This window comes from Phaenicophaeus curvirostris, chromosome 1 (assembly GCF_032191515.1).
Source record: "Phaenicophaeus curvirostris isolate KB17595 chromosome 1, BPBGC_Pcur_1.0, whole genome shotgun sequence".
In the NCBI taxonomy this organism is placed as follows: domain Eukaryota; kingdom Metazoa; phylum Chordata; class Aves; order Cuculiformes; family Cuculidae; genus Phaenicophaeus; species Phaenicophaeus curvirostris.
In genome coordinates, this window is record NC_091392.1 from 24,846,434 (window position 1) to 24,871,450 (window position 25,017).

Genomic DNA, 25,017 nt, shown 5'->3' on the forward strand with positions numbered 1-25,017 from the left:
AGAAAAACATGAGCAAAATAATACTCGTGTATTATTTTGGTGTGACAGCCACCTGAAAATAAGGGGAAATCAAGGTCAAATATTATGCAAATTAGACACAGTCAGAATATGCCACTTGGCTTCTGGTCCTTGATTCTATGTTATGTAGCAGTATAGACGGAGCTAATGTTTCAAAGCCTCTAGACCCTAAACATGCAATGTCATTGTGTACTGCAGTGTACAAACAGCAGCATACAGTTATATCATGTTGAGAGATGTTTACAGAAAGAACTAAAAAACTCTGACAATACCATGACAACTTCTAATTTCCAAACTGTGCTTTCCATAAAAGTGAATATTTTGTGTGTTTGTGTGCGCTAAATGCACAACATAGTATAAACTAGTATATTAATTTATTTATCAGGCAATCTTAAAGAATACTTAAGTATTTACTGTTTGCTTCCTTTCTTCATGTTATAATTGAATTATTCATTTTTGTATAGATTAATCTTGAAAGTTAATTTGGTTTTATTGTTCCTACTGGCTACAACTGTATTTCTACCAGTGTTTATACTCGGTTTGCCAAAGTTATGTGTCTCAGGTAGGTTTCATCTGCACTGCCAATAGGGATATAGCATTGGATGTAAATTGGGACCTGAGTAGGCCTGACTGTCCTCACAACACCTTTTAGATTATTCTGTATTAGAACTAGAATGTGATCCCAAATGCAGAGGTATGTGATCTGGGCTCAGGCGTGTACTGGCTGTATAGACGAGGTGACCAGCCATTTCTTTGTTCAACGAACTTTTCATATTATGTCTCTGCAAGCCAGTGGGATCATTGTCATTGTTTATCCTTCCAGTCAAAGTAAAATACTGTGTATAGCAGAATAACCCTAAATAACTCTGCTTGCAATTAAACCATTCCAAAGTGGAGAAACACCAGCCTTTGAACATTTCAGAAGATATTTATGATTTTATATTGTTTGCAGTCTTATGATACAAAAAGCATAAAGACCTGGCAGAGTTTCAACTAGGCTTTCCTAATTTTTCTTTCTTTACATATGTATTTCTTTCTTTCTTAGTGGTAGTGCTCACTTTTCTCTGTGTAAGTACAGTTCAAGCTAGCAGCTGATCCAGGTCTTAAAGCAACACATCTGTAGGCATTAAAATGGGGAAGAGCACAAATATTTTACTCTGCAAAAAACTATGCAAGTGTATCTTTTTCTTCTATCTTTGTGGCAGATGCCACAACTCTGACAAGAATCTGATAAAGATTAGGGCCTTATTGGGACCTGACAAAAATCACAGCCTGCCAAAGGCCTGAGAAATACTGAGCTTGCCAAAGACACTAAGACCTGGGCTTTGCTGCTGTTGAAACTTGATTACTTTTTTTCAGGTTTCAAGGAGAAGCGGGGTAAAGATGTCCTTTCAGTGCACAGACCACCAAGGTCAGCAATGAACTGACTGAAACCCTCATTCCCACCCCTCACCATGCTACCAGAGGGGACAGGTAGAGAACTGTTTCCAGGCATGCAGTCCCAGAAGATGTGGGTTCCAAGTCAATTAGAATGACCACAGACAGCACTTGATGGGGTACAAATGGGCTCCTGCCCGAGAGCCCCTGTGAGTGGTCCTCCTCAGAGCTGCGGTCAGCAGTTAAGACTCTCCCTTTGGGTTAGGACACCACCCAAGGTAACTTCTTTGGGAATGAGTGCCCTCACTCTCCTTTCAATAAGTGATTATTTATCGTGGGTGAATGAATGAACCCTGTCCCCTTTTGGTGAGTGAATTTCTCTTCTAGGTACCCTTGAAAGACAGTTTTTCTTTTGTAAGTGAGTGATTGTGCATATTTTGGGTCATCCTTCTAAAGGGTTGTTCATGAAACTCAGGGATTCCTAAGTTGCTTGTGTAGTAACATTTCCTGTCTGATATCCAAACTCATAGTTCACTTTGTTTGCTGGAGTGTTAAGTAAATATTGATTTATTTTAGTGGCTGATTGTCTGCTTTTTGGATGCCTTCACAACAGCCTCACATGCAACATCTTGGTGGACAGTGAGCTATACTTGGTTTGGCTGCTTGCAAAGGTATTATGAACAGAAACAAGCTCTTTCTCCTTTGTCAGATTCTAGTTTTGCTGTACCACTTAGTAAACTACCTGTCAACTTGTATAAAATGGCTGCAGACAAGCTATAGGCAACCTGCAGTGATTCCACATCACACATCTGAGTGTCACTTCCCTTTTTCTGCAGGTGTCCCATTGATCTATGATGTGGCTGGTTCTGTTATAGCAATGCAGGTGGTTAAAAATTTCACTATTCATATTGCTACTGTACTGATTTGTAAAAAAGAATATTCATACACCTGACTTAAATGTCAACAGCTTCAATAAACATGGTTTCTTACAAGAAACTCCTTGAGAGTGAAGTATTTTTAATGCCAATATATTACTATGTCGATTATGATGATTATTATTTCAAGTAGTTGTTTACTTAAAGTTCTGTATTCCAAGTGATATCCTGCTGACATTTCCTCTCACAGAATATTTTCTGTAATTGTAAGTGCTTCCAATTACATTTGGAGGCATTTAACACAACCGGTAGGAAATTCCTAAGACAAGGGAGAATCGAACAATCAGACCTAGATCAGGCTGGAGGTACCTATGTAGAAAGGAGGAAGCAGTAATTTCTCAGCTTCTCTGATACTGAAGTTGCTTGGGACTGCCTGTAATATGGGTGAACCTTGCACAAATACGTATTTTACTGAATCTGTGTGGGAAGTAGGCTTTAGTAGCCCTCCGGTCTCTTACAAAATTTCTCATTCTCCTGTGCTAAACCTGGTCCACCATGTACAATAATTTAAATATAGATTTAGAGCACAGACTTTAATTTAATTATTTCACATGGATGCTCTCTTATTTCAACTGTAAGTGTCTGAGGCATGTTATTTCTAACGTGTTTCATGCGTGTGTTACTGTTTTCCAGCGCTATATCTACTCACTCCAATATTAATGTAATACTTAAAATAGCAAATAGAATTATGTAAGTTGTCTTCTTCTTGAAGTCAAAAATTAAAGTAGAAAACTAAAGTCTTCTTGAGTAAAGTATGTCTCAAGCATTTATATTCTACTACAGCAAAACCTGAGAAAAGCAGGTTTATAAACTGTGCTGCTTACATTCCTTGATTCTACTACAGGATGCCAGCTTAGGCTTCAATTCACAAACAAGCACAATAGAAAGTGCAACATGGGCCTTTCTGCTTTCCTCCAGTGTGGACTGAATACTAATGTCATAATATAATCAGAGAAGGTGAAATAGTTGTCCTGAAAACCCTCAGAAGCATGTTAGAATGTTAGCTTCGTGGTATTACAGATAAGTCTCACTATTTGTTTGCTTGCACTCCTCTGTAAATTGAATCTCTCCACTCCAAAAAGGAAGAAAATAAAATAAAAGTGTCATGAAGAAACTAAATCTATTGTCTGACATTTTTTAGAAGCTTGACAAAAATTTTAAAGCACCATTTACTTTTCCATAATGAAATGCCTAGAGGAGCTTTGGAAATCAATTACACTTTTTGTTTGTGAGTAGGTTATCTTTTGATTATGGATTCTCTTCTTGTTTCCTCCTGGCTCTTCAGAGACAATTCTGTAAGGCAGGGGCTGCATCTGGGCTTGTAGAGGGCATATTGAAAACTGGCATTTGCTGCCCGATGAGGATTTGTGAATGTATGAGACTACCTCATCATTGAGTGGCAGGTTAAGAGATTCAGCTTTGAAATAGGTTAAAATATATCAGAAGGAAGAGAAAAGAATGACATAAAATGGTTTTAGAGTGTATTTTTGGTGAAAAGGTTTGTCAGTTCTTCTCCTTTTTACTGTAATGGTGAAACTGCAGGATGCCAAGTCACTCAGGTCTATTCAAACTCCTGCTCAAAGAAGACAGCTCAGGGTCTTGAGCAGTTGAATTCTGGAAATCACTAAGGCGGGAGATTGCACTGCCCCTCTGTGCAGCCTCTTCCACTGTTTGATCCCTGTCACATTGAGTAATATATCCAGTGAGAATTTTCCTTCCTGCTGACAAGCTTTTGATCTTTCATTGTACTTGTCCAAGAAAGAAATCTAGCTTTGTCTTCTCTATATCTACTTTATAGTTCTCCTCTAGGTAATGAGTTACCCTTATTTTCTCCATGTTACATAAACAACATTTCGTCACCCTCTCCTAATGGCTAATGTTCTTCAGTCTCTCTAACAATCTTGGTGAATCTCCACTAGATTCTGTATGTTGATATGATTCCCTGTTGCCGGGGTCCAAACCAAGATGCAGTACTCCAAGTACACACACTGAACTCACAACCACTGAATAGAGAAGAATAGCCATTTGCCTAAGTCTACTAACTACATTCTTGCTAATAAAACCCAGTAGGCATTGGGTATTGGAAAGATATTTTGCTGTCCTGTAGGATCCCAGGTCATTTCCCAAAGGCATGCTACTCAGAAAGTCTCACCCCAATTTGCGCTGATGATAGACTTGTTTCATCTCAAGTGCAAGATTTTGTGTTTGTGTTTATTGAATTTGATGAGATTCTTATTAGCCCATTTTCCAGCATTTTTCTAGCTTGTTGAACTTCCTCAGCAAAAATAGTCAAGATTTCCAGCATGTCAACCATGATCCTCAATTTGAATTCATCCAAGAACCTGACAAAAGTCAGTCTTCATTGAGGTCACCGCTGAAATTGTTAATTAATATCAACACATTTTTCAATTCCCGAGGAAGATGACTTATAATTGATCACTAGGTACACTTTGACCCACTGACCACTGCCCTTTTGACTCTGACTGTCCAGATAGTTTTTTCCCTCAGTTCAGTTAGGCTATACAGTACCTTTATCACAGACTTCCTGCATGTTACAGTGCAAAGACAAGAAGACTATGAATTATTTTAAGTTAGTAAAAAAAAACCCAAAAAACCAAAGAGGAAGACAAGCCCCCAAATGTTTGCAATTTTCTTTTCTTCAGACATGTTTTAAGGCTCCTATTTTAATGTGATGACAGGGTTTGTCAGTGATTTTCATCCAGTTCAGATGCAGCTTATATGACTTAGCCCGATTGTTCTCTTTTTGATATATATGTATGGAATTCCATCTGTTCCAAGCTGCAGTTGGAACAAGAGAAGAAAGGAAAAAAGGCTTTTTCTTGCCATGAAGAAAACATATTTCAAGAGTCTTGTTTTTGAAAACTTTCCAAATGTAACTGAGATTCTGTGACACTGATAAAACTAGGTTTAGTCCTCTACTAATCTCAAATATGTGTAAATTTGGAACCAAGCCAAAATGTTGGTGTCCTACTACACAGTGAAATAATGCAACACGAATGATAAGATGAAATCCTGACCCTTAGTGGAGAATATCTGAGCCAGAGGTTACACATTTCTTCCAAAATGGAAAACCAAATAAGCTCTCAAACTGTACATAGACAGCAGACCCGACACTTTTGTCACTAATGACTCGTGTAAAGAACGTTTTTTTTGCATGTGCACATGTGAATTTATTATTGAGTTATGAACTATTGAGTGCAATTACTAACAGCCATTATTTCCAAATATAGTCTTTAGGCATTAAAAACCTTGGAAAATAATTTTCCCTGAGTGCACTTTCTAGAAGCCTACTTGGTTTAACATCTGAGATTTAACCTCCAGAGGCTTGAAAACATGTCTGATGCAAGTGAAACAATAATATTCACCAGTTGAATTGCCATGTGCAAAAAACACTTTAGTGAGCAAAACATTTTGAGGCATATAATTGACATTCATACTTAGTAGTGTAAACTGTTGAATGCAGCTCTATATTTCCAAGAAATGACTCTCAGCTTCTCAGATGTCCATCAAAACTTAATCAGTGGAATCACTTTTTTAAAAAAAGTCTGTACATTTACTCAGGTAGAGGGCAAGCAGTTCCATAAGTTCATAAGATTCATTACTGATTCCAGTTAACTTGAGGTTTTTTTCAAGTTTAATTATACTTCTATTTCCACATTAAACTGCATAGCTCACGGTATTGAAAAAAACTCTTCTACATTACATCAGTTTCATTTCAGATCTAGTTAATAAGTAGAAAATCCTCTTTGGAAATTATAGTGCCTTTTCACATTATCGTTATAATTAACTCAGTATTAAATTAATAATGGAGATGTAGTAAAACTTTAAATTGAAGCTTTGAAATACAGAATTACAAATAGCTAATCTAAATAAAAATACAGATGAAAGAAAAAGGAGAGATAGGCCCACTTCAGGAGAAATTATCATGAAACTAAGTCACTGAATTTCATCAGAGTGTGTGTATATATACATGTGTATATATATATCTCCAAAGAGACTCCAAAGTACTGATATTTCTGAGTTCAAATAATGAAGATATTGTGCTATATATGCAAGATATATTGCCTAAGAAATCAGGAAGGTTATATATCACTTTTAATTCAAGTCAGCTCTAGGTGAGCAGATGGCTTCTAATGTTTTCTATTCAGCCAGAATAAAGGTTTAGTCTCCAAATAGTCTCTACTATGCAGTTTATGGTGTCACTGAGTGTGTGCCATAGAGCACTTCATAGTCCTAGTCCCTCAAACAGCAGGACTAGGGAGCTGTTGGTGCCTCTTCTGAACCTCACATATGGATTTTGCTCCAGTTGATACCAGGGCATGAGGCTAAAGAAAGAGGGAATGATATAGTCCCTGGATTGGTTGCACCACAAACTTGGAGCATAATGCCTGTTGTGGGTATCCAGTCAGGGGAACTAATAAGCATGGTTCTCCCAAATAGATATAATCTCAAATCTTTTCCCTGCCTCTTATTTTGCCACAGTGAGACTCTATATTATATGGGATTGATGAGCCTAAAGATCAAAATCAGCTCACATTTCCAGAGATGTTTTCTAATGCTGAAATTTATAAATACTTAAGATTCATATTTGTCTAACAGCAGCATTTAAAACAATGGCATCGATATTATGAAAATTTCAGTCCATTCTAAAGGCAGCTTTTACAACAAGCTTTTTTTTTTTTAACCTTTGTTTGCCAATACTGCAATACTTGTGATCTGAGATGTCATCTAGGTTTCACTCACACTCAATTTTGTATTTCTTCTTTTGTATATCAATAAAGTCAAAACAATTTTCAGATCTTACCGAGGCAGAATGCTTGTTCATGCTCTGTTGCATGAGAGGCAAACCTGTAACATATGCCAGAGAGAATTAATTCACTTCTTTCTAAACAGAAGAGACAAATCTGTACATGAAGAAAAACGTGTTATATTTCTAAGTGAAAAGTCAAAAAACCAAACCCACAGTCTATCAGAAACAATTCATGGGAAAAATTCAATTGTGAATGTAAATTAGATGCTTAGTAGTAACACTTTTTAAATCTACATAACAATCTATTTGCTTTTAATTCATATCAGTCTTATTTTTTCCTCTCCTGCCAAATGATGTGGGTCATCTAAACTTTGCTTGTAAAAGGGAAGAATTTAAAAGTGAAAGGAAAGAATAACTTGAATGAAATTCAGAAGATTTAAATGTATTTCTGAGAGATGCTCCTGATACTTGAAAGACTGCAAAATGAGGTTTAAATAAGTTGATATAAACAGCATGTGATTGGAATGTAAAGGTTTCAGGATGTGCATTTGCATCTGACAGAATATCAGAACTAAGCCTGGAATAAATGCTTAAAGACTTAGGGTTTAATTTATGATTAACAATAACAATTGTTATTATAATTACTGTAGCTGTTATTATGAGAGACCATAAAATAATGATTCAGTGAGGAAATCAAAACTTTAGATTATTTCATAATGGGCTTTACAGAAGTTGCTAGTAATTGAACATTCCCTCAACTGACTTTTTGCACCTACCTCCCTTCCTTATTCCTTCTTGAATCGTGGTTCTCCTCATAGAAATTTCCCATTCTTCAAGAAATATTTACAATTAAAAGATACCTAGAAGCCTCAAGAGGTCCTGTCCTAAAACGCATATTTCCTCATGCAAAGGACCTAAACCTGAGACAAGAGACCATTGTTGATAGAAGAGTCAGATACATGAGGATGACCTACGTACGCTCATCTAGCTTAGCCTCACCTAATCTGGGACTTAATGTACCCATGACTAGAGAGAGGTTGTCATAAGCTCTCTCCATTTTCAGGTGGAAGAGAAAAGCATCTACTTCTGATCTGGGGTTACTGCATTCTTAGTTGCCAACAAAGTGTGCATGAGAGGATTATTTCCCTACTGAGATTCTTAATTAGGACTAACATGTTCAACTTTTATTTCACAGTGTGCGTGTGCAAATAAATGTCATATTGGGGTTATTCATGGTGTTATTTCAGTACAAGGGAAGTCTGAAGAAAGAGAAACGGTCCGTTTTGATCATCTGTGCGCTAAGTGAAAGGTACCTTGTGCATCCCAAACCACTCATGGGACATAAAATGAAACTCAGATACCTCTTGCAGAGCGATGACGAAAAAGGTGCTATACTAAAATTAGAAAAAAGAGTAGGAGCAGAAAAATATAAGGAACTAAGGTTGAGTGGGTGGATTTAAAATAAAGGGAACAATGTAGTTCAAATATCAAGCAGAAGAGCCAATCTTTTAACATTTCATACTTATTCTCCAAACTAAAGAAAAACACCAGACAGTAATAAAATGTCTTAGCTGAAAAAAAAAGTTTACATGACATAATTTTATAAATATACCTAAAATTGTCAGTGAAGTCACCATTATCCCATTAATTTGGTGCTGTCAGGCAGTCATTAGAGAGTTTCTGTACTGTAATTCACTATTTTTTTATAACTCTACTATTGCAATTATTTTTTTTTTAATCCAATATTGCCTGTGCTATTCTCCTTAAAGTGAAAATATTAGTTTCAACAAAGCACAAACAGAATCAGAGAATAATATTATTCTGGAGAATATGCTACATACAGATGCAAATTCTGAAGATGATAAATGTTTCCTATGACAGAACCATACAGAGAATTATATATATGTAATACAACATCAAGATATTAACAGAGAGTAAAAAATCTGAATGTTTCCTTCAGGAAATAGATCTATAATAGAAAGCTCCTACAAAAGTTAATATTTCATTTTGGCTGGGGAAAAAAATTATTACTCAGATGGAACTGAGTATAGTGTCATCTGTTTTGGAAATTTAACTTATTTATTGTGAAGTGACACAGCTTCAATTCATATTGAGAGTGACTGATAACTTCCAGAAAGAAAGAAAAATGTGAAGGGGCTGTATCAGACTCTGTGCCATATTAGCAACTGGTTTCCTTATTAAGGAAAAACAGGTTCATGCCTCAAATTTCATGAACAAAATAAATATTTCCCTGTCTTCTTTGTTTCACTTTTTTTCTCTTCATAAAGATTTCATGTATTCTATTTTCTGTTTTCCTCAGTAGACAACATCAAATACTAAAAAATGGGATGCAAGTTACAAAATGCCCATGATTTTTTGGGGAATTACATTAGCTTTTAAAGAGATTCCTTCTAGATACCTAGCAAAGTTTAGTTTATCCTTCAAGCAAGTTATAGTATTAAGGCAAAAGAACTACTTTAAAAATTAAAATGTATATTGTTTCTGTGTAAGTCACAATAGTGAAGTCAGCGCTGTAAGACTGATTATGGTCATCACTAGACAGTTAACGCCCGTGCATTTTGTGTTACCTACCTCAACGTACAGAGAGAGCAGAATAGAAGTAGTCAAAAGTAAAGAGCTAGTATTTCTTCTTATATTGTAGAAATCTGTAATGCAGACTGTTTTTCAAGAAATTTCTAATCCTACTAAGGGGAGCTACAGAAAACAATTGTATACTTTAAGTAAGATAAAAAATTATATATTTTTCTTGAAAACGCTTAAGTCTATAAAAAATTCTTAAAAGCATACAAGGTACATAATGCCTTTTTGACTTTGTTATTGATTAAATTTTATAAATTATTATATAAAAAATAATTATATTAACTACATATATATGTGTGTGTGGTGGTTTGACCTTGGCTGGACATCCAAACTGCTCTGTCACTCCACTTTGTCAGCTGGAAAAGAAGAGAAAATGATGATGGAAGGTTTGTAGGTCAAGAAAACAGCAGAGAGACAAAACAGACTCAGCCTGGAGAAATCAGTTTTATTACCAAACAAATCAGAGTAGGATAATGAGAAATAAAACCAAATCTTAAAACACCTTCTCATCACCCACCACTCCTTTCTTCTCAGGCTCAGCTTCAGTCTCAATTTTCTCTATATCCTTCCTCTGACTAGTGATGAGGGATGAGGACTGGGATTTGTGGTCAACTCATCACATGTCTCTGCTGCTCATTCCTCCTTAGTCTCTTTCTGTGCTAGACCATGGGTTTCCTCTCACAGGTGACAGTCCTCCATGCGGGTCCTTGTCACAGGCTGCAGCTCTTCACAAACTGCCCCAGCACGGGTCCCTCCCACATGTCTTTTCCACGGGCTGCAGTCCTTCAGGAACGGACTGTTCCGGTGCGGGCTTCCTGTGTGGTCATAGACTCCTCTGGGCACACCCATCTGCTCCAGTGTGGGCTCCTCCGAAAGCTCCAGGTGGATGTCTTCTCTACCATTGAGGACAGCCTGCCTCACCATGGTCTCCACTACCAACTACAAGGGGAATCTCTGCTGTGATGCCTGGAGCACCTCCTTCCCCTTCTTTACCGACACTGGTGCTTGTAAGGTTGTTTCTCTCACATATTCTCACTCTTCTCTTCTAGCTGCTGTTGCTCAACAGGGTTTTTTTTTTCCTTTCTTAAATATATTATCACAGAGGTGCTACAACCATTGCTGATTGGCTTGCTCTTGGTCAGTGGGTTCACCTTGGAGCTGGCTGGCATTTGCTCTATAGGCCATAGGGGAAGCTTCTAGCAGCTTCTCACAGATGCCACCCTTGTAGCCTTCCCACTACCAAGACCTTGCCAAGAAAACACAATACAACTTTAAAAATGTAAAACAGCCATTCACTATAACTATTTAAACTGTTTGCTGTATATTTCTGAATTTAGAATAACCTTCAAGATCTTAAAGATGATATCATGATCTTTCTAGTGACCACAAACTGAAAAAGGCTGGAACTTCAAAAGTTCATGATGCTGGTGGCTGGAAGGAAGCAAAACATTTAAAATCCTGAAGCTTCACTTCATCCAAAAGGGAAATTAAGAAAATGGAGGAACCTGTGTGTCTGCAACTAAACTGCTCTCTGTCATTTTTATAATGTGCTGGATTTTTGTGCTGAGCTTCAGGAAGTGTACCTTACTGAGCGAAATATCTGAGTATTTATGGAGTTTTGTTTCTTAAAGATCCATTAACTAGTTCTAATCCATAAAGCAATAGTTTACCCGCTGTGTCTCTTCAAGGAGCTTATTTTGTTTATCCAAATATAATCTAGGTGGGAATACAGGCTGATGTATTAATGAGGATCATATTAAATATGTTCCTGATATTTATACTTTTTACAGTAAAAGAAGAATTTTATTGTGGAACTTTAGCTTTCAAAATATTATATTGGAATTTACTATGGTGCTTTTAAACTGTGTAGCAGAGACTATATGATGTAATGGAGGTGAGCTGCATTACAGAAGAGACAGAAGTTAGGATTATGATATAAATGTTTTGGCAGAAATTTTATCTAACCAAGCTTCAGACATCTGTCAAAGAGACATCTGTGCTTGTCATCATTCTGTGATCCACCTCCTTATGCCCAATGGAAAGGAACCAATGCTTTAATCAAGTGGCTCACATAACCTGTTTGAAATAACTCTAGAGCAATGTGAATCATACACATAAAGGACTTCTCTTTAGAACTTAGAAAAATTTTGTGGGATAGCTAAGGAGTGTTTCTGTGGCTTGCAGTATTTTGGAGAGCAGAGCTCTCTTGGAAGATTTGTGGATCCTTGTTAAATAAATATCAATAATAGAGCTATCTGTGACAACAAAGGATGAAACTGGATGACTCAAGCTATTTCATTGATAATGTTTATACAAGTAATAAAAAGTGCTCCAAAGTGTGAGCTTGAAATAGTCCGTGATTGTCCACAGTTTAAATTTTAGCATGATCTCCGGCATGGTTTGTAACAAACAACAGTTTCCCAGATAATTATTGTTTTGTCCAGGTAATTGGATGTGCCAGAGGCCATTCTTATTTTGGATTTGGCCATTCTTTTTTGACGTAAAGAGGAGCTTGATGTTATGCCATGCCATTTAACCTCAGGACCACAGAATGCTCCTGGGATGTTTACGTTTCTACATAAAGGCATTCCCGTTCAGTTCTTCGTGATTATGAAATTATGGGCCATGTAAAACCAAAAGGGTTCATTATCCCTTAAACTATTTTGATACAGGTCTTCCGTGGAAGTTCTGAAAATCTTAGGTCTGGTGTAATGTCACAGGAACTATACAGGAACTTCTTTACCAATTTCATGGAGTTTCTGTGTAGTCTCTGAAGAGGAAATATGCACTCCTTATGCAGGTGAAACTTTCTACAGACTCCATTGAAATGTTCTGCCAACAGATGTGAAGGAGGAATAGTTCAGCATAATTAAACTTTATATAATTGAAACTCTGTAGTTCTAATCAACTTCTGACTGTAAAGCTGTCTTTGAAACACTGGAAGGAACTGAGACATGTAAACAACATCTCAGGGAATACATTCAAAAGGGAATGGGAATTATGAAGATGCAGTCCAAAATGAAACAGCAGCTTTTTTTTTTTTCAAATAAATTTTTTTTCCCTGGAAAAGGGGAAAGATAGAAGAGGAAAAAAAATTTCAAGGTTACACAAGAGGAAGTAAAACAACATTTGAGGATTCTAAATACTTTTTTCCAACAAGAAATAAGGACAATATTGTGAGATATCTCTCAATTTCTCTAGCTGGGGTTGTAAAAAGGAAAACTAATAACAAATGCTTAACATATGTGTGCAAGCTGATAAAAGCAGTGATCTTTTAAGAGGGAATGGAAAACGAATATGTGGATGTTTTAAAAATTGCTAAGCAAAGTATTGCACTATTTTAGAAAGCTAAACTCTAGTCACATTACTATGTTATCTATGAAACATATCATAAAGAAATAACAAAAATATCCTAGCAGAAAATATGGCCTACCCCATTACTGTTTAACTGTCTGAAACTATGATTTGTATCCAAGAAAGTTTAAACTTCATGAGTTAAATTAGCTTTGTAACTGACTGTCATTTCCTACAATGCTTTTATTATTACTGAATTTGCCTCTGAATTTCATGCATTAGTATTGCAGTTTGGGAACTGACAATCTTTTTCCTTAATGTAAAATCAGCCAAATATTCATGGAGAACATGCTGGTGTTGCAATAGGTAAGTTGTCTTCAGCGAGACAAATTTACTAAACCTTTTTAGATAGTGGTGTGGTAGCAATGGGAAGGAGAATGAACACAGAATTGTCAGAATCATCACAGGCAGTTCCCTGATCACAGCAAGATCCACCATGATCTTAATCCATCTCATCCTTTTGTCCCTGTACTTCTTTGTGGAAAAATTCTAATACATATACCCTAGCAGTGAAATATATTGTTTAGTTTCCATAATCACAGAATCATAGAATCACCAGGTTGGAAGAGACCCACCAGATCATTGAGTCCAACCATTCTCACCAATCTCTAAACCATGCCCCTCAGTACCTCATCCACCCGCACCTTAGAAGAATTTTTTCCTTATGTCGAGCCTGAACCTCTCCTGGCGGAGCTTGAGGCCATTCCCTCTTGTCCTGTCCCCTGTCACTTGGGAGAAGAGGCCAGCACCCTCCTCTCCACAACCTCCCTTCAGGTAGTTGTAGAAAGCAATAAGGTCTCTCCTCAGCCTCCTCTTCTCCAGGCTAAACAACCCCAGCTCTCTCAGTCGCTCCTCGTAACTTCATGGTCAATGTGAAACCATATGTTCCAGAGTACCCTATAGATAAATCACCCCTTTTTGTCCTTTGTGCCATATCCTACAACTAACACAGTTACATTATTTTCTTCAAAATTATATGTTTATGGTGGGTTGACCTTGGCTGGCTGCCAGACACCTCCTTAACAGGATGGGGAAAGAAAATATGACAAAAAAGCTTGTAGGCTGAGATAAAGACAAGGAAACTACTTGCTGTTCTGGTTTGAGCTAAAGAAGAATCAATATTTTAACTTTACAGCTAAGCCACTTCTAAATAACTTCATTTACTGAAAGTTAAAAATGTGTTTTTCAACAATGTCCGTCTCTTTGAAAGATAACGATTAATGGTTTTAGTTACGCCAAAGTAATGAGGCACTGGTATGCAAAAAGGCCATTGTTTATATTTATTCCTATAGAAACCATTGCCATCCTGAAGCTGATGGTAAGTCAAAGGGTGGAAAGGGGGTCACACCTGCAGGTGGTCGCACACCGAACAGGTGACCCCAAACTGATCAACAAAATACTCTACTCCCTATACATCATGCTCAGTATAAATCTGAGGGATCACAAGCTGTCTTCTTTGGTGGCCAATGTCTAGTGAGGACCTTGTCTGCCTAACTGCTCCTGATACAAATTCTGCTGTTCCTGAATCCAGTTCTCATCTGCCCCGAGTTCAGTCTGAGACTTTCCCTGTGCCTGCCCTGAAGCATCATTTGTGATGTATAGTTATCAGGAAGAGTGTGATTTTGGTTTTGTTAATAACACAATTTCCTTTGGTCAATTCTATGTCACTTGCCAAGGGAAGAACAACAGAGTAGAGATCAAAAAATAAAGAACCAAACCACTAAATTCTTTGTCTAGGCCTGAGACTGAGGTGTTACAACAAGGAGAGGCCAGTGATGGCACACTGCCCAAGGCAGAAGTCAGAGGAATCTTTGAAAACATCACAAATTATTGATTCCTTGGAAAACTTATTTAGAAGCAGTACTCAGACATTATGATAATGGTCTTAGACTGAAAAACTGTATAAACAATGAAGAAAAGAAACATAGAGTTATAGTACTTACTTAGAATATTGGTTTTGAAAAAAAACGGATCCTAACTTCATGTTTGGGGATATAATCCTGAATATACAGAGTGCAAATTTAAATCTCAAAATTTTGTAGTCAATAGAAAAAACCCAGACAAATTCTTGATATTTTAAAAATTTAAATTCCTTTGGCAACAGTAAATTTGACACTTGTGGCATACTCACAAATACACACAAGGAAAAGAATTTCCATGGAAGTCTTATTTCTTGGGCTGCTGTAGCAGATAGATTAATATAAACAAAGAAACCCACCACCATGACCTAAAAAAAGAGGGAAAACTCCTAAACATGTTGCTTGTGAAATCTTAGTTTTTAGGGTCTGTGGACCATATGTCAGCCTTGGAGAAATGTAAATGTTGCAGGAGAGTGTTAAGTTGAGTTGTAAGTGATGTTGATGTAGAAAAAAATCTGTTAGGTGCAGAAAGAGCCCTATTTAGAGTGACTTCTCTCCTCTTGGGTTCCATGACACCCTGTTCAGCACTCCGGTTTTCTTCAGCAATGCAATTAAGCACATGCTTAATTCACACTGATTACACCTTTAAGCAACTAAAGTGTTTCTAATTAAACATGAACTCTCACCCTTTGCTGAACAGGGACAGGTTTAAGAATGCACTTGTTCAGCTGGAACACAAATAAAGAGTTGCTGCAAAGAGGCATCTCTGTACCCCAGATAAAGAAGGAGTCATCTGACTTGCATGTCTTCTGCCGTTCTCTGACCATGTATTATAACTTCTGCTCCCTTCAGCTTTCATATTTTGACATCCATGTGCATTTCCAGACCCTCTATTAAGGATGAAAAAACAGTGATTCAGTATTGGGGTTTTTTGCAATAAAGTATTATGACTTTCAATCCTCTGGATTTTACCTTTACTGACAAAGATTTTGCTTATCAGACGCTTGTAGATGTACCATTTGGTCTTCATCATCCCAGATAGTATGGACTCATTGTATTCCAAAGGGTAGATCTGAGTTGGTGCCCATGGAGCAAGGCTCAGAAGCTTTGCAATGTGCTCCCCACAGCATCTAGTTCCTGAAGAAGTAATGAGATCTGACATAGTACCACAAAACTGGATAGATAAAGACTGCCATGAGAGTGTGGTGCTTTGCCTGAACAAATGAGTCTTTCCAGAACTGATTGTGCCAAGATATCTGCCTTTCTCTTGTGCCAAATCAAGTATGACAGGATTTATTAGCTTAGGATCAAGGCCATGGTAATATAGGCCTTTTGCTTCAGCTTGAATTCTCAGCTTGAAGATTATGCCCGATCTAATAAATCTTATAGAATTGAGCTGGTTCCTCGCAATGCCAGCTTGGTTGTCTGCACCTATTGCTACGCTTTGTTTTGAAGCTTGATAACCCCTCATTTTAAAGGGACAATTTAATATCTTTGACTACAGCTCACACAGTTTCTGATCACGCAGAAACAAGAAAGTGCTTAAAAGAAAACTAGTGCTTACTGGTAGCAAAGGGCTCTAATTCACTTGATTTCTCCTTGCTTTTTTTTCCTTCAATGAATGAGACTGAGAAAAGCTAAACATTTTTACTGTTAGATATTCTAAACCATGTAGTAATTAGATAGTTACTTTATTGTGCACAGTCAAAGTTTCATTTGTTTTTACCTTTAATCATTATATATACAAACTCTGAATTCCCTAGATCTGTAATTCAGTCAATGCATCTTCTGACATGAGTTACTGCTTATGACTGCTTACTTGAAGCAGAATGTTACCATGTTAGTACAGAAAGTCTAGAGTCAAATAATGATATTTCATAATTTATAATTTACTTTATTATTTGTTACATTGCCTTGTAAAAACAAGTCTCCCTCCATAATCAACATCTTGTCAAACATGCTTATTATACTAAAGAGATTTCCTAGAATCATCTACGAAAACCATTCTTTGTTAAAACAATTTGTTGTAAAGTATTTTCTTTCAATAAAAAAGTTTTGAATGGATGCACACAATCAGGGTCTTTTCCAGTTCTATGACTCTATTCAAAGAATTAGAGTTTTGTGGCATTGATAGAAATATTAAAGACATAAAATTTGTCTGTCTTTCATATCCTACAGTATCAGTTTAAAACGTACTAATTAAAATAATCGTGAAAGTAAACTCATCTGCATGAAAAGATGAAGAACACAATGAAGTGTGGATATCTGTGAAAGGCAGAGTAGATTTGTTTAAAATGATGTTTGTAAAAACGTTGTGCTTTCTATCCCTTAGTCTGGGAAGCAGGAAGCAAGACACTGAACACTAATCATGACATTCCTGTGATCAAATACAAAACAATGGAAATCACACAATTGTATTGCCATTAATTTCAACAGGTGTAATATTTCACACTTAAATTGATCGTGTAACCAAGAAGTAAAAGCGTGCAGTGCCAATGACATGAAAATGACTAGCAGGTTGAGGGAGGTGATTCTCCCCCCCTACTCTACACTCATGAGACCTCATCTGCAGTACTGCATTCAGTTCAAGAGTCCTCCACAGAGAAAGGACATGGATCTCTTAAAGTGAGTTCAGATGAGAGCATGAAGTTGATCAGAGAGCTGAAACACCTCCCATGTGAAGACAGGCTGAGAGAATTTGGCTTGTTGTTCCTAGAGAAAACTCCAGGGAGACCTCACAGAAGCCTTCCAGTAATTAAAGTGGGCCTGCAGGAACCTGTGGAGAAGCTTTTCATCAGGGAACGCAGTGACAGGACAAGGTGTAATGATTTTAAGTTGAAAGAAGGAAAATTTAAGCTAGATACTGGAAGATGTTTTTTATTGTGAGGGTGGAGAGGCACTGGAATAAGTTGCTCAGAGAAGTTGTGGATGTCCCATCTGTGGAGGTGTTCAAGGCCAAGTTGGATGAGGGTTTGAGCAACCTGAATGGAAGGTCTTCCTGTCCATAGCATGGGGGTTAGGGTTAGGTGATCCTTAAGATCCCTTCCAACCCAAACCATTCCATGATTCTATGATTCCATGATTCTATGATTCTACAAAAGTATGTATATAAATGCTTTTTGTTTATTGGCTTTAGTGTTCTTAATTTCCATGAAATACTGACTTTTCACTTGATTTACACAATGTACTGAGTGAGTGACATTTGCCATCCAACAGTCTGGGAACTCTACATCTGCATATGTTTTCAAGGTTTTTGCACTACGTGTACAGTCCACAGAAACTAGGAGAATCTGAAAAGCAGTAACAAGAGCTCCTACAATGTGTTATTTTCCTACATATATGTTTTATTATAAAGTGTAAATCCAGATATTTTAGACCTTTATTAATATATGTGTTGTTCTAGACATAAAACTGTATGTCTCGCAGCGACTACTATGAAAATATAATAACCATTGATCAAAAGTGAAGCTTGATTGTTAAGGTTAAACTAAATATTTATAGTAGTTGATTTGTTCTTATCTATGAAGATTTTACTAACATTTGTAATCATCAGAACTAGTGCACCTGTGCTAAGCAAAGATGAAATAACTATTTGACAGAATATGAACCCCTTGTGGATGTACATATGAATGGCTTTTGATGACTGATTATCTTTTCATTAAAATAATTAGTAAAGTGACTATAGTGTTGACTCTGTTGACAGCTTTCAAGTTGCAGAATTAATTGAACACATCAGAAATATTCTTTAACTTCTTATTTATATAGCTAACACTTCCATACTGGCCACTTGAAGACAATCCCTTACCCAAGAAGGCAAACAAATGACTGCATCTTTTCTGTTTTAATTCTTTGTTTAAAGTAGGTATTGGTTGTGGGTTTTAAAATTATATAATGACACAGAATAAATGCCCTTTAACTGTATTTTTTTTTAACTGGGAAACTAGTGTGTACGAAGAATTAACTGCATGCCTTACTTTTCTCGTCCAGTACTTAACCTCTGAGCCTACAGTCATATAAACATTTTGGAGATGGAGAAGACAGGGTGGCGTGAAGTGCAATTCTGCAAATTCATTGCAGCATAGGATCTGGTACGTACATCATGCAGTGTGCTAATAAACAGGCTTCAGAAGTGTCTGATTTTCCACTAGTAGACTCTCAGGTGTTTAAGAAGGATTGATTTCCAATGGGAGACCTCAGAAAGCCCTGGCAATTTCATCTCTAACTCAAGCAGGAATGACCTCAAGATTTAAGGAAGTGAGATTAGGGTTAAATTGAGGTTTAGCTAGTGTCCTTGCAAAAATTTTTGCCTCAGCTGGCCCTATAAGACTCATTTTCCCCTTTATCCACTTGGTTGGTACATTTCTTTAGCCCATTTGTTCTCATATTGCTGCGAAGAGTATTGAAAAATGTCAGTTTTTGTACCAATTTCACTAGTCTTTTTCTTACAGAAACAAAAGTTAGAAGATCACATGACCTATGACTTATGTTCAACCTTCTCTAATAATCCATTTCTTTATTTCTAGGAAATTGGACGCCCAGATATTTTCCAGATAATTACTTGCTACAAGCTTTAATTAAAAAGAGGGGAAAAAAAAAAACAAACAAACCAAAAAACCAGCACCAAAACACCTACGGAGAGTAATTGGAGTAGGACTACCCACAGGTTTTTTCTTAACAATATTTGATTCCAATCTGCTCATTTCTACAGGTCACAATTCAACACGAAACTGTTACACTGGAGCTGGTGATAGGTGCATGGCACACAGAAAAGAAAATTTTAGTATCAGTCAGAAGTCAATCAAACAACCTAAAAGTCTGCAAAACCACAGCTCTATTAGTACCAGGAGTCATTAGCCTACTTACTTTAAAAGATATTGTTTCTCCAGAAATGCAAGGAAATGCAATAAGGGCAAATTTGATCAGCCCCCAAGCTTCTAAAATGCCTTCCATGATCTGGTCTCTAGTTCGGTGCCTGAAGAGCTTCCGTTTTTATTCCACATATTAGCTTTAAGTATCTTTGCTCTGAATTTTTACTCAATAGTATAGTAGATGTATATCAATAGCAGATACTTTTGTTGACAAAACCACAGCTCATATTTCTCATTTGCTAGCTGATGAATTACAGTAGTTATAATAGTATTCAGCACTTGAAGCCATTTCCTGTACATTCTGATATGGCCACATTCCTATAAGTTAGAATCAGTAATAAAAAAGGGATCTCTCTTATTTTATTAATAAGAAAGCAGTCCTTCCATTTATTATACATTAAAAGTGTGCTGGAGTATCTAGTTTGGGCAGAGACTGATTTGTTGCAGCCTGCTGCAGGAAATTCAGCCAGTGGAGAGGCTGTTGCTGAAATCTGCTTAGAACCAGGAACTTTCTGAGCTACTTCAAATACACAGGTATTAAATACCCTAGGACTGGGCCAGAGTTATTTCTCTGAATGAATGGCAAGTAGGCTGAATGTATCAGATTGAGAATAATGGTCTTAGCAATTTTGTATTTTCACAGAAAACAGCCTCAACATCCTGCACTAGATCAACACTACTAAAATTATCTCTATTTGATAAAGTACACAACGCTAGTTTGTCAAATCAATCAATGGGAAGAGTAGAGTCAAATGAAAAAGTGGTAAGGAATTTGCCTTTGGAAAGTATCTCTGGACTGCAGCTTTTATTTTTTAGCCATGCTGTTAATGGGAAATTCTGTGACCACTTTAGCTGAGCTGATCTACAATGACAGAGAATAAGCGTTGTTCTACTATTCCCTGTGAAAACCCTGAAGACAAGAAAGCATTTTAAGGTGGTACCTTTTTGCATTGGTCAAAGACAGGAAAAACTTCTATAAGGTAGGTTTTGTGCATATGGAATTTTTAAATGATAAGTGCCTTTAATTTAAACACAGGACCTTAATCAGCTCTCGAGTAAGCTCAGTAGTATCAGTTTGAATTATGTCAGTAGTGTACTTAGCTGTGAGACAAGGAACAGCTGGTCTTACTCTTAAGAAATATTCAAATTGGGACATACAGAGAAAGGATACAGAGAGAAGAAAAAGCAAATGGAAATTGTTTAGAAAATAGATACAAGTGGCAAAATATTTTACAGCTCATGCAGCTGTGGTTCTTTGCAGCACAATTTGTCAGTGAGTATCTTATGGTACTGATTATTAGGAGACGCAGGATGGGAATTTTTGTTGCTGTTCTGTTCAAATTGCCTGATGCCTGCCTGTCCTAGCTCTTAAGTTGCTGTCTAGCTCAGCTCTGAACCTCCTTCCCTCTGTGCAGAGTGTCAGGGGGAGCAAAAACCTGTTGTCCCAGTTCAACTTCCCTAGTAAGTCCAGTTTACCAGAAATCTTTGTTGAAAGGGGACACCAGTACCTTATTATTTCCTAAAGCTGGACAGGCACATACATATTGCAACTCATCTCCCTTGCACTGGGAGAGGTGGAGACAAAAGCTCACCTGCCAGTTGCTCTTAGTGGAGCAGTAAGAAAGAAAATAAGATATTAAATGCTTCCTTATGGTCAAATAGAAGAAATAGTGAAATCTGATGCAAAAAAAAGAGTTTCTCAAACATAGTAATTAGCAGCAGTTTGGATCTTAAAAGGGGAAATTCTCTGTCTTAAAGAGATGGTTTCAGAATGCTTCATTCATAGTTGCTACAGATTTTCATAACTTTTTCTTCTATCTATAAATGTTGAAAAATCTATTAAAAGAGAAACTATCTAGAACACACAAGACTGGTGGCATGGGATTCTGAACTCTGCCAAAATTAGCTTATTTTAGTCTACAATTTTTTTTTATTTAAGTGCATCTTACCCTACTGATTTAGAATAGAGACAAAAGCCTTCTGGTTGCCATATCATTTCCATTGATTTATGTCACTTTTTTCATGGGTTAGTTTGAGAGGGTCTTGTCTACATTACAGTGGTTTTCTATACTTCATTTAGCAGTAAGAGAGAAATCACAATAACAGAGAAAATCAGTAAGATAAAATGTTTAGATATGACTCATTGCCAGCTGCGAGTGTCCTGATCAAATGCTTTAAATTTAATATTTTATGAATAATGGCTAAAAAAAGAAACTAAATGACATGAAAAAGGAGCAAATGAAAACCACTTAGAAGAGCTTGAATGTTAGAAGGAAAACTAGAGTAGACATTACTTTAGAAGTCTTACTTGTTTTCACTTCCTGAGTTGCTTGAAACATCGGTATACAATTTCTTCATCATGACACCAAGCACAGAACCCGCCTGCCAGGGTGCAAACTTAAGAGCTCGTGTTGCTAACCCTGGAATTAGCAGGATAGCCTGCTTCTTTTGTCACAAAGGTATGAAACCGCATTCTCTTGAAATAAACTATGATAAGCCCCCAAAAAACCCCCCAAAAGCACCACCACTGACATTTCTTTCAACATGCAAAGGTGGTGAATGAGGTATTTCACCACATTTTCATTCTGATATTAAAGAAATTAAACATGTCACTTTAATTTGTTTCAGGATTTTTGTTATGTTGACATGACATTGTCAGCCTAATAATGTTGTCTTTTAATGAATTCTTTTTGGAATTTTCTACCTCTCCACTTATGTATTTTCTTCATTGAAATGCAGATCTCTCTTGCGTAAGTGATATTTCCCTAAATGCTATGTGACAGTTTCAGCCTTTCAGGGGCTTTGACTATGGCGCAATTTCCACTGGAGTTGTATTCTGAGCGAGGAAAACCTTCACCATTCTAGGGAATTTTGCTTGTAACTTCATCCACAGAAACTGAGTGCACCTAATACTGCTTTATATTTCAGTCTTGAGATGGTACTGACATAGAATAATTTGACACTGTTGACCTGAATGGATTCTGCATTCATTTTGGTTCATCATGAGCTCAGGTAGATTAAGTGGTTTCACAAATGTGTCAGAATTAGATATAGACCCACAGGATAATTCCCAGCACTACAAATAGGCACAATCATTCTCTATCAACTTGATAGACGAGTTCTTTAGAAAGGCAAACCTTTCCAAAATCTGTGTGTGATGATGGAAAAACAATCATAGCAGATACAAAATGTAGTGGTGACTTAGAACTTCAGGATCTCCCATCAGATTTGACTTTGTCAGGACTTTATCTGAAGTTCTTGTATCACTTGGAAGCCAAGATGAGTAAGCACCTGACTGATCAAGGTTCACTCTTTTTAAAACCAGAGAAGTAGCCTTAGGGCCCTTATTTTGTAAAAAGCCCTTGGAATTCAAGCAGTCTTCCCCAAACCAGAGAGTTAAGATTCTCTTTCGGTGTCTTCCAGAGGTGGTTCAGATAAACCCTACTACTTTCCAAGGAACTTTTCCATCTTCCAGATAGGATAAGTCATCCCTGCAGTCAGGACTATAGAGGTGATGTTTGGCTGGTGTCTGTAATACATCAGTCCCCTCCACAACAAAGTTCAGATTTCTCAAAATAAGAAGAGATATGCAGATGCACATTGAATTTTTAGGCCAAACAAAAGTCAGACTTGGTCAATTTTTGCAGCTGCTGAGGTTGAATGCTACATCTAAATGTGGGCTTTCAATACTTCCTAGTTTTGCTTTTCAGTTTTAAGTCATTGTGTAGGAGCAATGTGAATTCTACTAGCAATATGAATACTAACCTACTCAAAGAATTCAAAGCTTATTAGCTGGCTCTGACAGGTCTCTTGCAATTAAGATTTTGCAGCTATTCAGGAAGATACTCCCATGTGTGAAACTGTCAGCTCTAAAGAAGATGCAACAGAAAGCAGCGTGCTGTTCCTTGGCTGCACCATTCACAGCTCAGTTCCACTAAAAAAGACAATGAACATTTGCCAGTTTTTCACCCATTGTGCTCTACCCTTGAATCCTTACACAGGTTCTGCTATTTCTGGCAAGAATAAAGGGCAAGACTTCTTAGCTTCTTAGTCTAACATAATGTGAATGTTTGTATAGCATCACCTCTTAGGAACCAGAGAAGGACTTTAGGATCTCAGATATACAGAACGAAACTTGATGTTAAGGTTACTTCAATAAATGTCATGGTGCTGAAGTATTCAGTTCCTTGATATAAAGAAAGTGACATAGGTCCTCCTCTGTGCTGTGCAAATGATCAACTAGTCAAACAACAAAGGAAGATGTAAAGATTCAATGCCGCATGTAGAATTTGACTGGACCTCATGTTTACATTGCGATTGCACGTGACCATAGCTGGAGGATACAACACTCGTTATGATGTGTTACCTCCACTCTGATATGAGAGTTCTCATTTTCCCTTACAAATTTTTTTTTTGTTCTATTTACAAATGAAAACAGTGGGAAGCCAGGAAAAATGCTGCTTAGCTGACAAGCCACTCTGTCAGTGGTCTGACATGATAGTAAAGTACCTTTCTGTCCTTGACTTCTCAGCACAATGATAACCTTCCTTTGCTTCAATTTCCTCAATATGTGTCACATGGAGGTCTGATACCTGTCGCCCAAAATCAGAATTTAAATGACTATAACATGGTGTGTGAGTGTGGTCAAGACTATGACAGAGAAAATTTTGAAATAATACAGACAGAGCCTATTTGAACAGCACAGTCTGCAGCAACATAAATTTTGCCAGACTTTGTAAAGCTAGGCACCCTTCTAAATATTTTTCCCTCCTGATATATCTTTACATCTAGATATTTTATAGAAGTAACCAAATTTGTATCACTTCATACATATTGTAAAACTGCATAGAATATATTTTAATAATAATATTTCAGACTAGTACACATGAATCTTTAGAATTCTCTTCTGTCACAATGTCACAATACCACAATATTAAAAAAACCATATTATGAGAATACATTGCCGTGATATTTTTCTCATCGGATTGCATACATTTTTAGTTAAGAAAACCAGTAAACTGCTGAGGGTAAATTTCTTTAAATTTTCTGTATAAGCATGAGAAATTATACTGCCAGGTTCTTCATCTCAGCTGGATTTATTTAATCTACAAGCTCAGTGCATGAAGGAAATACTTAATAATACTAGTTGCAATATGACAGTACCCAGAAATGTCATAGAATGACAGGACAGAGCCACCACACCGGTTTTGGGAAGATTGTAGAATCATAGAATG